The sequence below is a fragment of the Saccopteryx bilineata genome, chromosome 6 (assembly GCF_036850765.1).
Source record: "Saccopteryx bilineata isolate mSacBil1 chromosome 6, mSacBil1_pri_phased_curated, whole genome shotgun sequence".
In the NCBI taxonomy this organism is placed as follows: domain Eukaryota; kingdom Metazoa; phylum Chordata; class Mammalia; order Chiroptera; family Emballonuridae; genus Saccopteryx; species Saccopteryx bilineata.
Genome location: NC_089495.1, coordinates 7,206,190 through 7,219,756, shown reverse-complemented (window position 1 = coordinate 7,219,756; position 13,567 = coordinate 7,206,190).

The following is a 13,567-nucleotide window of genomic DNA, read 5'->3' as shown; positions in this document are numbered from 1 at the left end:
CACACTTACACCCTCACACTATTTTCCCTTCATGCAGGTAATCTCACCATCATGATGGGCCCAGGCTACCAACATCACAAGTGCGCGAAGATTGAGAAATGCAGATAAAAGACAATGGAGATCATTTACATGTGAGTAATGTGAGTAATCGGGAGTGTGGTGGTTCATGCAGAACCAGTAGAATATAATTTAGAATAGCATAGGTAGGTCTTGATCTTTCTAAATGTATACATGCCTGTCTACTTTCAGATTACTATAACCAGAGCACTATGTATAGAATACTAGAATTAAGGATACAATGCAGATCCTTTAAATATTTTTTAAAAAATACAGAGAATTTAAAAATATATATATATTTTAAATCACAGATTTTAAAAATCTCTGATATTTCATCACAGACTCTGTTTAATATTAAGCAGAAGTCCAGTCTCCAGATACTTTTTTGCAATATTCTGGGACCCCACCCTCTCCAGGTCTTAAAAGATAATATTGAATGAGTCCCAAAAGAGAATATTTAATCTAAAATGTTACTTATTTCCCAAACAGCTCATTAATTGCTTAAGACTACAAGTGATCCCTACATGTTCACATGACACTTAACTTTGTTATTTTCATTACTACCCTATAAATTTAAAGTTACACAGTTATTTTTATCCTCATAAAATAATTGTAAAAAGGAATTTATATTTATATTATAGATTTCTTGGTAACAAAATAGCAAGTGCAAGTTCCAAATTTTTAAAAATATTACCTGTTTCTTGACGTCTCAAATACATTCCTTTGTGGGAGCGGAAATACGCATGCGTTTTGAGAGGACGGCGGTGGAGTACAGGGAAACTCCGTGTGTCCGGTGTGAAGAGAATGGTGTGCACCTATGGTGATTAGAATATTTTGCACTGATTTTTATAATCACTACTTTTTCTAACTATTAAGAAAAATGTATTATGAACGTACACTCTTAAAAGAATTTCACTTCAAATAATGGCGACTGTGTCTCAGTATAGTAGGAAAAAAAGTCGACAGAACATTTTGGCCTAGGAGAGATAAAGAAGATGGAGACACGGAAACAGGAAAGGAAAAGCTCATGGAGAAACGTGTGCCGTTAGGACAGAGTCGGACCGACTCGGCGCACGTAAGTTCCGATCACCTGGAAGTCGTCCAGGAGAGCTGCTCGGAGCCGTCCGGTCAATACCGTGCACGATGTCTGTTGGCTGAAACCCAAGGGACCTTCAATCTGGAATGGAGCTTTTGAGCATAGCCACCAGCAGATGACAAGTTCCCACTGACCCTGCAAGAAGGAAGGTGTCTGGGAGAAGACACAGGCACACGCCTTCTGTGGACATTTGTTGGGTGGAGCGCTTTCGTCAGAAGGTGGGAAGAAACATCTTTAAAAGAGACACCTTGAGGAAATCTAGTGCCTCAGGGGCTAGTCTGGCGACACTCACAGAGAGCTAATTCGGTAGCGCATGACTTCCCTGCCCTCGATCAACAAGAAGGTCATCATTTTACAGTAATTCACGCAGGGTTATTAGAATTGATTTCATCTTCACACTGTGTCTTCAAGACTGATTCAAAGCAGAACACAAAGCTCTCACATCCTGGAATTGTAGCAGAATGATGTTTGGAAAAAGCAGTTTGTTTCTTAAAAGATGTTAGTAGGAATATGTAAACTATTGAGAGGGGGAAGCTCGGGGGAAGGGGGACTTGGACCTAGAAAAAGATGGGAGGCCTGAAGCAAAGGTTGTTTCTTCTAAGAGGTAAAGGTTTTTAAAAAATTGAGATAAGATTCACGTAATTAAATTTATCATTTGGACCATTTCATTTATTTATTTATTTGTTTTTACTTAGTTCTTTTATTGTATATGTTTTAGGTGTACAGTATTGTGATGTAACATCTGTATATACTACAAAGTGATAAGCATCACAAATACAGTTGTCATTCAACACCACCCAGTTGACTCCTTTCTCCCATTTCGCCTACCCTCCAACCCGCACCCTTTTTGGTAACCACTAATCTGTTCTTGTATCCATGAGGGCTTTTGTTTTGTTTTGTTTTGTTTGCTTTGTTTCTTTTAGATTTCACACAGGAGTGAAATCATGGTGTTTTTGTCTTTCTCTGTCTGACTTATTCCATTTAGCCTAATTAATACCTTCCAGGTTGGTCCATGTCATTGCAAATAGCAAAAGTTCATTCTTTTTAAATTTATTTTTAATTATTTATTCATTTTAGAGGAGAGAGAGAGAGAGAAGGGGGGAGGAGCAGGAAGCCTCAACTCCCACATGTGCCTTGACCGAGCAAGCCCAGGGTTTTGAACCGGCAACCTCAGCATTCCAGGTCGATGCTTTATCCACTGTGCCACCACAGGTCAGGCAAAAAGTTTATTCTTTTTAAAGCCAAGTACTACTTCACTATATATCACATCTCCTCACCTATTCTTCCATCTGTGGATACTTAGGTTGTTTCTAAATCTTTGCTATTTTGCATACTACTGCAATGAGCCTAGAGCTGCACAGATCTTTTTGAATTAGTGTCTTTATGTTCTTTTGATATGATAGACACCCAGAAGTGGAATTGCTGGGTCAACATCACTAATTATTAGGGAAGTACAAATTAAAACCATAATGAGATAAAACCTCACACATATTAAAATGGCTATTATCAGAAAGAAGAAATAACGTGTTGATGAGGACGTGGAGAAAGAGGGGACCCTCACCCACTTTTGATGGGATTGTAAATTGATGCAGACACAATGGAAAATACTACAGAGATTCCTCAAAAAATTAAGAATAAAACTACCATCTGACCCAGCTATTCCACTTCTGGTTGTCTATCAGAAGAACACAAGAACATATGAACCATTTTACAGTGTACCATTTCAGTGGTTTATAGTATATTCAAAATGTTGAGCAATCATTACCACTATCTAATTCTGAATAATTCCCATCAGCCCTCAAAGTAACCACATATCCAGCAAGTCATCATTCCTAGTTCCCTTCTCCCCGGGGACCCTCGTAACTACTTTTTGTAGCTTTGGATTTGCCTATCGCTGGATGTGCGTATTCTGGGCATTTCATATAAAGAAAGCAGAACAATATGTAACATTTTGTGTCTGCCTTCCTTTACTTTCTGCAGATAAAACTTCTTAAGGTTTCCTCATATTGTAGTATGTTTCAGTGATTCCTTCCTTTCTGTGGCTAAATAAATCTACCCCATAGTAAGATATACACACGTGTTTTTATTCATTCATCAGTAGATGAACATTGGGTTGTTTATACCTTTTGGCTGTTGTGAATAGTGTTGCTATTGCTATTTACATCCAACCATTTGTTTGAATACCTGCTTTCAAGACTCTTGGGTATTTATCTAAGGAATGAAATTGTTGGTTCACGTAATAAATCTATGTTTAAATTTTTGAATTTAAACTGCAAACTGTTCCCCATAGGGGCAGCACCATTTTACATTCCCACCAGCAATGTAGGAGGGTTTCAATTTCTCCAGATCCTCACCAACATCCACTATTTTCTGTTTTTTGATTACAGCTATCCTATTGGGTTTAAATGGTAGCTCATTGTGGTTTTGATATATGCACTTCCCCAATGGCTAATGGAGTTGAGCATCTTTTTATTGGCAATTTATAAATCTTCCTAGGAGAAATATCTGTTCAAGTCCTTAGTTTATTTTTTTTTAATTGGGTCGTTTGTCTTTTTGTTGTTGAGTGGTAAGAGGTTTTATGTATTCTGGCTACTCAACCCTTAGATGGTATGATTTTCTCCCATTGTAAGAGTAGTAATTTCACTTTCTTAGTAATGTCCTTCAATACACAAAGGTTTTAATTTTAATGAAGTCAGATTTATTTACTTTTTTATTGCATATGTTTTTGGTGTTATATTTATGTAACCAATGCCTAATCTAAGGTCAGAAAAATTTTCCATTTTGTTTCCTTCTATGAATTTTAAGATTTTTTTAGGTTTTTGATCTAATTTGTGTTAATTTTTGCATATGGTATGAGATAAAGACCACAATTCATTCTTTTACATGTGGATTTCCAATTGTCCCTGCACCATTTGTTGAAATGACTTATCTGTCCTCTATTAAATGGTCTTGGTACTACTGGAATTTTGATGGAAATTGCATTGAGTCTATAGATAAATTTGAGAAATATTGTCATATAAATATGGTCTTTAACCCATGAAAATGAAATTGTTTCCATTTTTTAAATCTCTTTCAACCATACATTGTAGTTTTTAGTGTACAAATCTGTAATTCCTTATTTAAATTTACTCCTAAGTAATGCTATTATAAATATAATTATTTTCTTAAATTCTTTTGTATTGTTTATTGCTAGTATATAGAAGTACAATTAAATTTTGTATGTTAAGTTCATTTCCTACAATCTTGCCAACTAGTTTCTTAGATTAAATTGTGTGTGCATGTGTGTTTTTCTTTAGAGTTTTCTATATATAGGATCATGTCATCTAGGAATAGAGGTAGTTTTACTTCTTTCCAATCTGGATGCCTTTTATTTCTTTTCACATACCTTGAATTCAGGTGATAAATAAACTATGTCATGATGTATAAATATTTTATTATGCTGCTGGATTCAGTTTGCTAATATTTTGTTGAAGATTTGCAAGTATTTTCATAAAGGGTATTGGAAGTTTGTTTTTTTCTTGTGATGTCTTATCTGGTTTTGATAACTTTCTTCAATTTAATAATTTGCATATTATTTTCTTTTTCTTGGTCCTTCTAACTAAAGTTTGTCAATTTTGTTGAACTTTCCAAGGAACCAATTTTCACTTTTGTTGATTTTCTCTACTGTTTTTCTATTTACTTAATTTATCTCCACTGTAATATTTTTTTATTTGCTTCCTATGTTTCTTTTAGATTTAGTTTCCTTCTATTTTTATAATTTCTTTAGGTGGAAAGTTCGGTCACTAGCTTAGAATCTTTCTTCTTTTACAGTGTGTTTATAGCTACAGATTTTCTAATGAGCACAGCTTTTGTCCCATTCCATTAAATTTTGAGAAACTGTGGTTTATTTTTCATTCATCTCAGGCTGTTTTTAAATTTCTCTTCTGACTTTCTCTTAGACCTACTGGTTATCAAGAAGTGTGTTTAATTTCCAGGTTATTTGTGAAATTTTCCAAATTTTCTTCTGTAATGGATTTCTACTCTCATTTCATTGTGGTCAGAGGACAGACATGGCATGATTAAAATTATTTTAAATGTATTGAGACTTGTTTGCTGGCTTAACATGTAATTTATCCTAGAGAATATGCTACGTGCATGTGAGAAGGATGTACCCGTGGCTTCTAGTGCTAAGTGTGCTATCAATGTCCTTTGGGTTTCGTTTGTTTCTAGAGTTGTTCAACTTTCTATTTCTTTGCTGATATTCTCCCTAGTTGTTCTATCACTATTTAAAGTGGAATATTGAAGTTTTCAGCTGTTGTTAAATTGTCTATTTCTCCCTTCACTGTATCAGTTTTGCCTTTGTATTTGATGCTCAACTGAGTATATAAATGATTATAGTTTTTAGAATCCCTTGATGATTGACCCTTTCATCATCATACAGTATCTTTTTACATCTCATAAAAATTTTTTTTCATAAAGTCTATTAAATCTATTTTATCTCTTAAGTCTATTTTAGCTTAAATTCCACTTATTGTGTCTTTGAAATGAAAGTGTCTCTTGTGGACAGCAGAATTTTGGATAATTTTAATATACCCATTTTGCCAGTCTTAGCTTTTTAATTACACAATCTAATACATTTACATTTAGTGTGACAACTGACAAGGGAGGATTTGCTTCTGCCATTTTTTCGCCACCACTACTTTTTCAAATACTTATTCTGTCTCCATTTTTCTTTTCTTTTGGGACTCACACTATACTTACATTTATATGTTTGTTGGTAACTCACAGGTCTCGTATGCTGTGTCCGTTTTTCTTCATTATTTTTTTTCTTTCTGTTACCCAAACGAGACAATCTCAACTGACTTCTCTTCAAGTTCGCTGATTTTCTCCCTTTGCCTCCTCAATTCTGCTGTTGAGACCTTACAGTGAATTTAACTCTGATCATTTTACTTTTCAATTCCAGAATATCTATTTATTTCTTTTATTTATAGTTTCTGTTTCATCACTGATATTCTCCATTTGGTGAAACATCACTCTCTTGTTTTCCTTTAGTTCTTTGGCCATGGTTTCCTTTATCTATTAAAAAAATTAAAACTAGACTACTTAGAGTCCATGGACTTGGCTTCATCAGAGCAGTTTTTATTAATTGCACTTTTCCTGTGTATTAGCCATTCTTTCTTGTGTCTCTGTATGCCTCAGATGTTTTTATGAAAACTGAACATTAATATTACCATGTGACAAATCTGGACATCAGATTCTCTCTCCTCCTCAGGATTCGTTTTCTACTAGTTACTGTAGTTGTTGATATTTTTCTATTTATTTTTATGAGCTAATTTTTTAAGTTTGTATTTGTTGTCATGTTTGGCCACTGAAACCTCTCTTCTGTTAGCTTAGTGGTCAGCTAGTGGTTCACTCTGTGTGTGTGTTGCGACATGCCTTTAACACCCAGCGAGGCAGTGTGGACTTGGCCTTACACTTCACTTTCCACCTGTGCATGGCTTGAAGATCAGCTGGAGATGAGAGCTTAGGGCGTTCTCTGGTCTCCCCTGGATGCGTAAGTGTGAAGCTCTGGGCCTGTGCATGGCCTTGTAGAGGCCCAGGAAAATGTCAGAGATTTTTAAAGTCCTTATTCCCCAAAGCATCTCATTCTCTAGATTTTTCTCCCAAGCCCTTTGCTTGGTCTACTTTTATGTCAAATTGTATCCACGGTCCCCAGCAGCAGCAAATCATACATTTACTTGTCAATGTTTTTGACAAACATTGCCCTTTTAGCTAGTTCTCCAGGGAGCCACCATACAAGTAAAAAACAAAAACAAAAACAAAAACAGTTCTTTGCAAATAAGGTACATTCTGCTCCCGCCAGTACTGGCATTGGTACCAGGAATGTGGGCTATTATCTACAAGGCCCCTGCCGAGGAGATGAGTAGGGAATGGGACCAGGGTAAATAAAAACACCACAAAGCTCTGTGTTCTTACTGAGATTCAACGATATTGTTTCCTGATTTAAGCATTCCACTGGCTGCTGCAAACTATTGGTGAGATTCCAGATTTCCAAGAATGTTGATTCTAACAGATTTTGCTAGGATTTTTGTTGTTTTTATAAAAGAAATGGACTTTTTAATTTTTTTACTGCACCACATTCTCTGACATTCTCTCGGCCAAATTTCTACACTTGTGTAAACCAAAGGTTTCTACGAGCTAGTAAGGTGCTTTTGTTGTTGTTTTACTAGCAGCCTCTTGGTTTGTTGTTGTTTTTTAGTCAAGAGAGAATGTTGGATTTTTTAGAATACTTTACAGAAAATAGCAATGTATAGAACAATTCCCTCTTTTTTTCTAAAAATAGTCTAAACATTATTCAAAATATGTGACATAAAATAAATAAATCTAGCATGATTGATATCAAGTGTGCAACAGACTCTCATATCAGAAACATCCCCCCCAAAATTTTGGCCCAGACTGCTGAGTATAATTATTCCTTGTTGACAACCTTTTATGTATAGAAAACAAATACAATGTGTTGGTATAAATGTGCAAAAGTGATCTTCAATTACTAGACCTGTAGTAATTCAGTTCCTGTTTTTCCATTATCTCATTATACAGTAAGCTGGAAATGTATTGGTGGTAAAGGAATTAGAGTTATGATTGCACCTAATATTAGAGGTCGTCTTTTCCACTGGTTGGAAGCTGTGCGTTGTATACTTTCCTTAAGTGGTTTTCTACTTGGTGTCTTTGCTTCATACCTTTGAATATAAGCACTTTTTTGGAAAACATTTAAAACATTTTGGTAAAGAATTGAACAAAATTAAAAACACTAAATTCAAAACAACATACACAAACTAAGTTTCATCATGGCTAAAAATACTTGCATTGTGTTCTCCCTACAGGCTTGGTGCCATATAGTTTACAGCGTGTGTGGAAGTGCTTATTAATCCAGTAATGACAACCTTACAGTCCCATGAAGGTAAGCATTTGTACTTTCCAGTAAGAATTTCTTTTGTATTTTGGGGAGCTGGGAAAGAGATAGCCTTAACTTAAATGAATTATGTCTTATACTCATTGCGCTGGTCTAGAGTTCATTATAGGACCTGAACTTTCTCTTGTTGTTTCCTTAAGTAAATATTGCATTAAAATTATATGTATATAAAGAATATATATATATACATATATAAATATGTAAAGAAAGATATTCTACATAGTGCTCAAGGTGTACATGCTGGTGCCTTTGGCAGAGTGGGTCCTTAGAAAGCATCTCCCTCCTGGCTCATTTCATGCCTGTTGAACCAGCAGTTTCTCAGCCTTCTGGAGTCCTGAGCCTGCATCCTAGAGCTCGTACAAATTTCCACTGGTCTTTAACACCTTCCTCAAGTCTAGGAATCCTCCATTACGCAGAAAGAGGTCTTTCTTCTCTTCTGGTTTCTTTTCAAACCAGGCTACCATCTCATAGTTTTACTAGAATTTGGGGTGTACAAACTTAACATAGAAATATCTACTTATAACTGAAAATTTTAGTTTGTGACTTGCTTATCCCTAAGGGGAGAGGACATCGTAGACTCTTACTAGATACACTAGAAGCAATGGCAAGTGGGAGAACTTACTTAATATGGCCTCCAGACAATATGAAGTCTACTTTTTCTGTTTTCTTTTGTATTACTGGAAAAGAAACATGAGAACTGCTCTTTCCAAGCAGATGCGCTTGAGAACGCATACACCCTTCGAGCTCTGACACCACACAGCCTCTGGAAAGAGGGAGAGTGTCTAAGTTCAGTCACATGGCAGAATGAGGGAATGTTTATGAGTGGTCTGCGAGTTCATTGTCTTCATCAGGCACCCACTTTGCTAACCTTATGTTAGATTCCCATCCCAGAATGCTAATTTAGTTATACACAGCTCAACACTTCTTTTGGTTAATTTTTATTGAATAAAGCACACCTGATTCTGAAATATCTTATTTCTCTAACTGAGGTTATGTTGTTTCTAAATATCTAAGGCAGTTACTTTTCTCTAGAAGTGTCCCTTTATTTTCAGCCTTTTCAAGCAGTAACTACCATTAGTTGAATCAGCATACAATACTATGCTTAAGTATCACCCTTAGGAGACATTGACAAATATAATGCCTACAAAAACAGATATTCCACAGGTGCACTACATAGTTATTACATAGAAGACATTAGATAAGTTACTTAACTTATGTGTGTCAGGTTAATTATCTGCAAAACAACATTTTGTGGTGAAACAAGATATTGCTTATCTAGCTGAGCACTTGACTTGTGCCCTCTTGATCCTCAGTAACAAAACCACAATTTCATTTCTGTTAGTTCTTCGCCCATATAAAGACTATATTTCCAAGCTTCTTAACAACAGTTGGCTCCCCAAACATCACTAACACAAAAATAGAATATAGATAGATGGATGGATGGATGGATGATAGATATACCGAGCAATACTGAGCATGCCGCTTACATAATAAGAAAGAATACCACTTCGAAAGCTTTGGCAGTGAGATCTGAAAGTTTGATTCAAAGTAGGACTTTCAAATCAGAGGTTTGATTAGGGTTGGGTACAAATCAAGACACAAATGTCCAGGATTGGTGGAAACAGTAAGACTCGGATTTTGAGGATAAGGGTATCTTAGGGTGGTTTCCTTTGAAGAACTGCAGAGTCTTTAGGGAAGTGCCTATAAAAATAAACCATTTATTTGGGAAGTCCAGGAAGGGGGTATATATAATATATAATATATATGTATAATATATAATACATAATAATAATATATATGTATTAGTGAAGACTCAGGAATGGAAAAATCATGTTAATGTCAACAAGGAACGATTTCTGCTTTCACTGTCCACACTGAGTGTGTAAGTGGACAGTTTTTATTCCACTCCCTTGTAACCAGCTGTGGTGTTATGACTACTCTTTTGTAAATTAAAGATTTTATATAAGAGCTTATATGGCCCTTTGGAAAATTGTCTTTACCTGGAGAAGTCGCTTACAGCTTCCAACCCAATGCCTAGAATGCAGATGTGGTGTCTGGAGCTGAAGCAGTGGCCGTGGCCTGCATGGTGCAGTACAGTGACTGGCAGGACAGTGACATGCTCAGAATCTGTGCTCTACACTGGAGAGTTACTCACGATCCCTGCCTTGGACCCCTTACCGCTCTACTTTTTCTTTATGGAAAATATCTTATGCATTTAGGCCGTTGCTGTTGTTATTGTCACTGGTTTTAAGTTTTTACTATATGCAGCAGATCTGATTCTGATACAGGGGAAGTAACAGTATGTATTTACCAGATTGACAAATGTGAAGCACTTAGCATGACACCGACTGGGTAGTCCTTTTCAGTAAGTGTCAGCTGAATTGTATTGTCATGTCATCTCCTTGGTTTCAGAGTCTAGGAGGAAGGAAACAGCTTAGATCTCACTGCTAAGAAATCTATGGAAGAAGGCAAAACTCTGGGGAAAAAAGCATGATAGGCAATTATTAATGGAAATAATAAAAGATAAAAAACACTTATATAGTGAACCCATTTCTTCAAAAACTCAGAGGCTAACTATATCAGACTATATATAATAAATACTTTGACTGGTCTTTGTTCCAGTTGCTAAGAGGAAGCCTTTAATCTCTTGTAACTTCCCACATGGGAGGAGGGTCTTCATTACTCGTGTTGGGCCCCCGGGACCTGTTTGCTGGCTGAGGCTGACACGGACTCAGGGAGGACCCCTGGGAGACTGATTACACCAATTCCTCACCAATGCGTCTTCTGATACATACGCATTTATATATTCTATTCCAGATAGCCTTCTTATCAGCATGCCTATTTTATTCCCAATTATTCTCAAATGTACTCAGCACAAAAGTTCATTGTTCTGAAAAACTTTTGGCAAAAATAAAATAGTTATTCTTTGACAAGTTCCCTGGAGTTGAGATGTCATCAGTGATGGGGGAGCAGGCAGAGGAGCCAATTCTCTAATCCAACCAAGTGGGGAATTCTTCTCAAATTCGACCTCATACCGCAGGTCCATGCCAGGAAAATTCTTAGTGTGGGTGGTGTCTAGTTTACAGGCTAGGGACCCCTTTAAAACCAACAGGTCTTAATATTCTCCTATAATAATGGCTTATTCTACTTTATCAGTCAACTTTAAGGTGGCAATGGGGTTTGTGTTATAATGGCACTGAAATGTTCTTTATCCGTATTGTGTAGAGAGACACACAACTTGGAGGGGGGAATGTGTTCAATGAAGTGTGAGTCCCGGGTTAGCTTCCTGACCTTTGACAAGCCTGGCAGCAGGTGCCTGGCAGCCAGGGAAACAGGAGCCACTAATCCGTGACCTAAAAATCCACCCGCCATTAATGAAATACTTACTCTATTGATCTGATATCTAACTAAGCAGAAGTGAGCTGAATCTAAATTTCCGTGGAACATCTCTAATGCCCATAAGTGTTTTACAAAATACTATGTTTCTTACTGTTCTGCATGCATCTGATCATACTCCCATGAAACAGGGTTGTCTTGTGCTAGTTCCTGTGGACAAAGTATCAGCGACTCTGTCACTAAGCTTGTGGGTCTTACGAGTCTTCATGCCACTTGGGGGAAGGCATTCAGAGCATGCTCTGTACTGTTCACCTAATCTACACGTCTGAACACAATTACTGTGACACTGATGTATTTGAGGCTATTTGTATCACTCAGGAGTCACTTTGAACTCTGATTTTCTCTTTAAGAGACTCTCAGGCAGAAATGGGAAGTAGAGATACGTAGAAAAAGAAAAGAGAATTGAGTGTCTAGAAAACAAGATAACTTTTCCTCACCTGACACTCACTTAAAGAGAATGAAGCTCAGATGTTTCGGCAATGACAGTTTTGGAGAATTCCACCCTTTCTTTGCCTTTAGAACCTCTAGGAGAAAAGACTATGAGGAATTCTCCTTCCTTCTCGTTACACATGTGGGAAGTGACCTAAAGTGAATGTCACTGATGAGTTCAGCACCGGGAATGCCGCCTGACCGTGGATCAAGGGAAATGCTCCAAGTTCCCTCCGAGGGCTGTTAGATAACAGTCATTCCTGTGCTTTTCTGCAGGCAACATTTTATCCATTTCCTCAGTGTAATAAATGTGAAGGGTAAACTGTAGTCATTTGGAAGGCAGGCACGTCACGTTTTCATATTTTGCTATGTGAGTTCTCACAAAGTATGATTATTGGCAGCAAGTGTAATATTTCCAGTTACAAGAAACTTTAGGGGCTAATGATAAAACCATTCCTGCTTGAGCAGTCCAGCGGTTGCTCCGAGAGGCATGGCATAGTCCACGCTTTGGTTTAAATTCGTTTGTTTGTTTTTTTCAGATAAGACCCCATATCTTATTTTAGAATATTGATTTTAAGTCAATAAGGAAACTCAAACGTCAAACTTCATACTCAATCTTTTTGAAAAGGAAAGTCATGCCCACTTAAGGACTAGTTGGTGTACATGATATAGTATGCAGTTTCCAAGCACAGCGGATACAATTTTTATCAATTGCTCACAAACGAACAATGGTGGGTAAGTCAGTCAGCCCGAAGGAACCCCTTTTGGGGGGCTGACCAAGGTTTGTGATGGCTTCGCTCTGTGTATACAGAGCAACTCCAGGTTAACAGGGAATGAGGAAGGAAACCGCAGGAGAGCAGGAGACGGCCGGTGCAGGCAGAGATGGAGAGCCCACTTCCCGTGCCTTTGGCGGAGCTCCCGGGAGAGATGAGTGGGCGGACATATCATGCCAGTTTCCCGTGGGAGACCCATCCTGACAGAGGGGGAGCTGAAGCCAGCCACCAAGCCCAAGGTCAGCGGGGCAGGGGGAGAGCTGTCAGAGGTTCACCCCTCGATAGTGAAGACCCCAGCCAGGGCGAGCATGCGCCCAGGGCAGGGAGGGGCAACCACACCTGGAGACCTCACCTCAGAGAGATGGCGTACGGGAGCCGCACAGACACGGCAGGAGTCGTACCACTGAGGCTGGAGCAGGGTGGGACCTTGCAGCGCATGCGCCCGGAGCCGATGGGGGCGCCCAACGTGCGTCAGTGGGAGCCCATGGCCGTTGGAAGTGTAGCTGAACTATTCCCAGCGTGTCCCTGTGTCTGGGCACCTTCGCAGTAAAAAGCCGCGTGGGGCAGGCCTGCACTGCCGAGGTCGCCAGTTCGAAACCCACACCTGGTCAAGGTACCTATGAGAAGCCACAACTGTGAGTTGATATTTTTTCACTCCTCCCCCCACCACGTTTCTCTTTATCTCTGTGTCTCTTCTCTCTCTAAAAATAAAAATAAATCAATAAAATCTTAAGGGAAAAAAGAAATAGTGTGTGATGGTGAGAACAAGAAAGAGTGCTAGATGGTGTAGGACTCACGCCGGGCAGTGGAGTAATGGTGTAGAACGCCGCTGTCCATTACGGTAGCCCTCCGGCTTGACGTGGC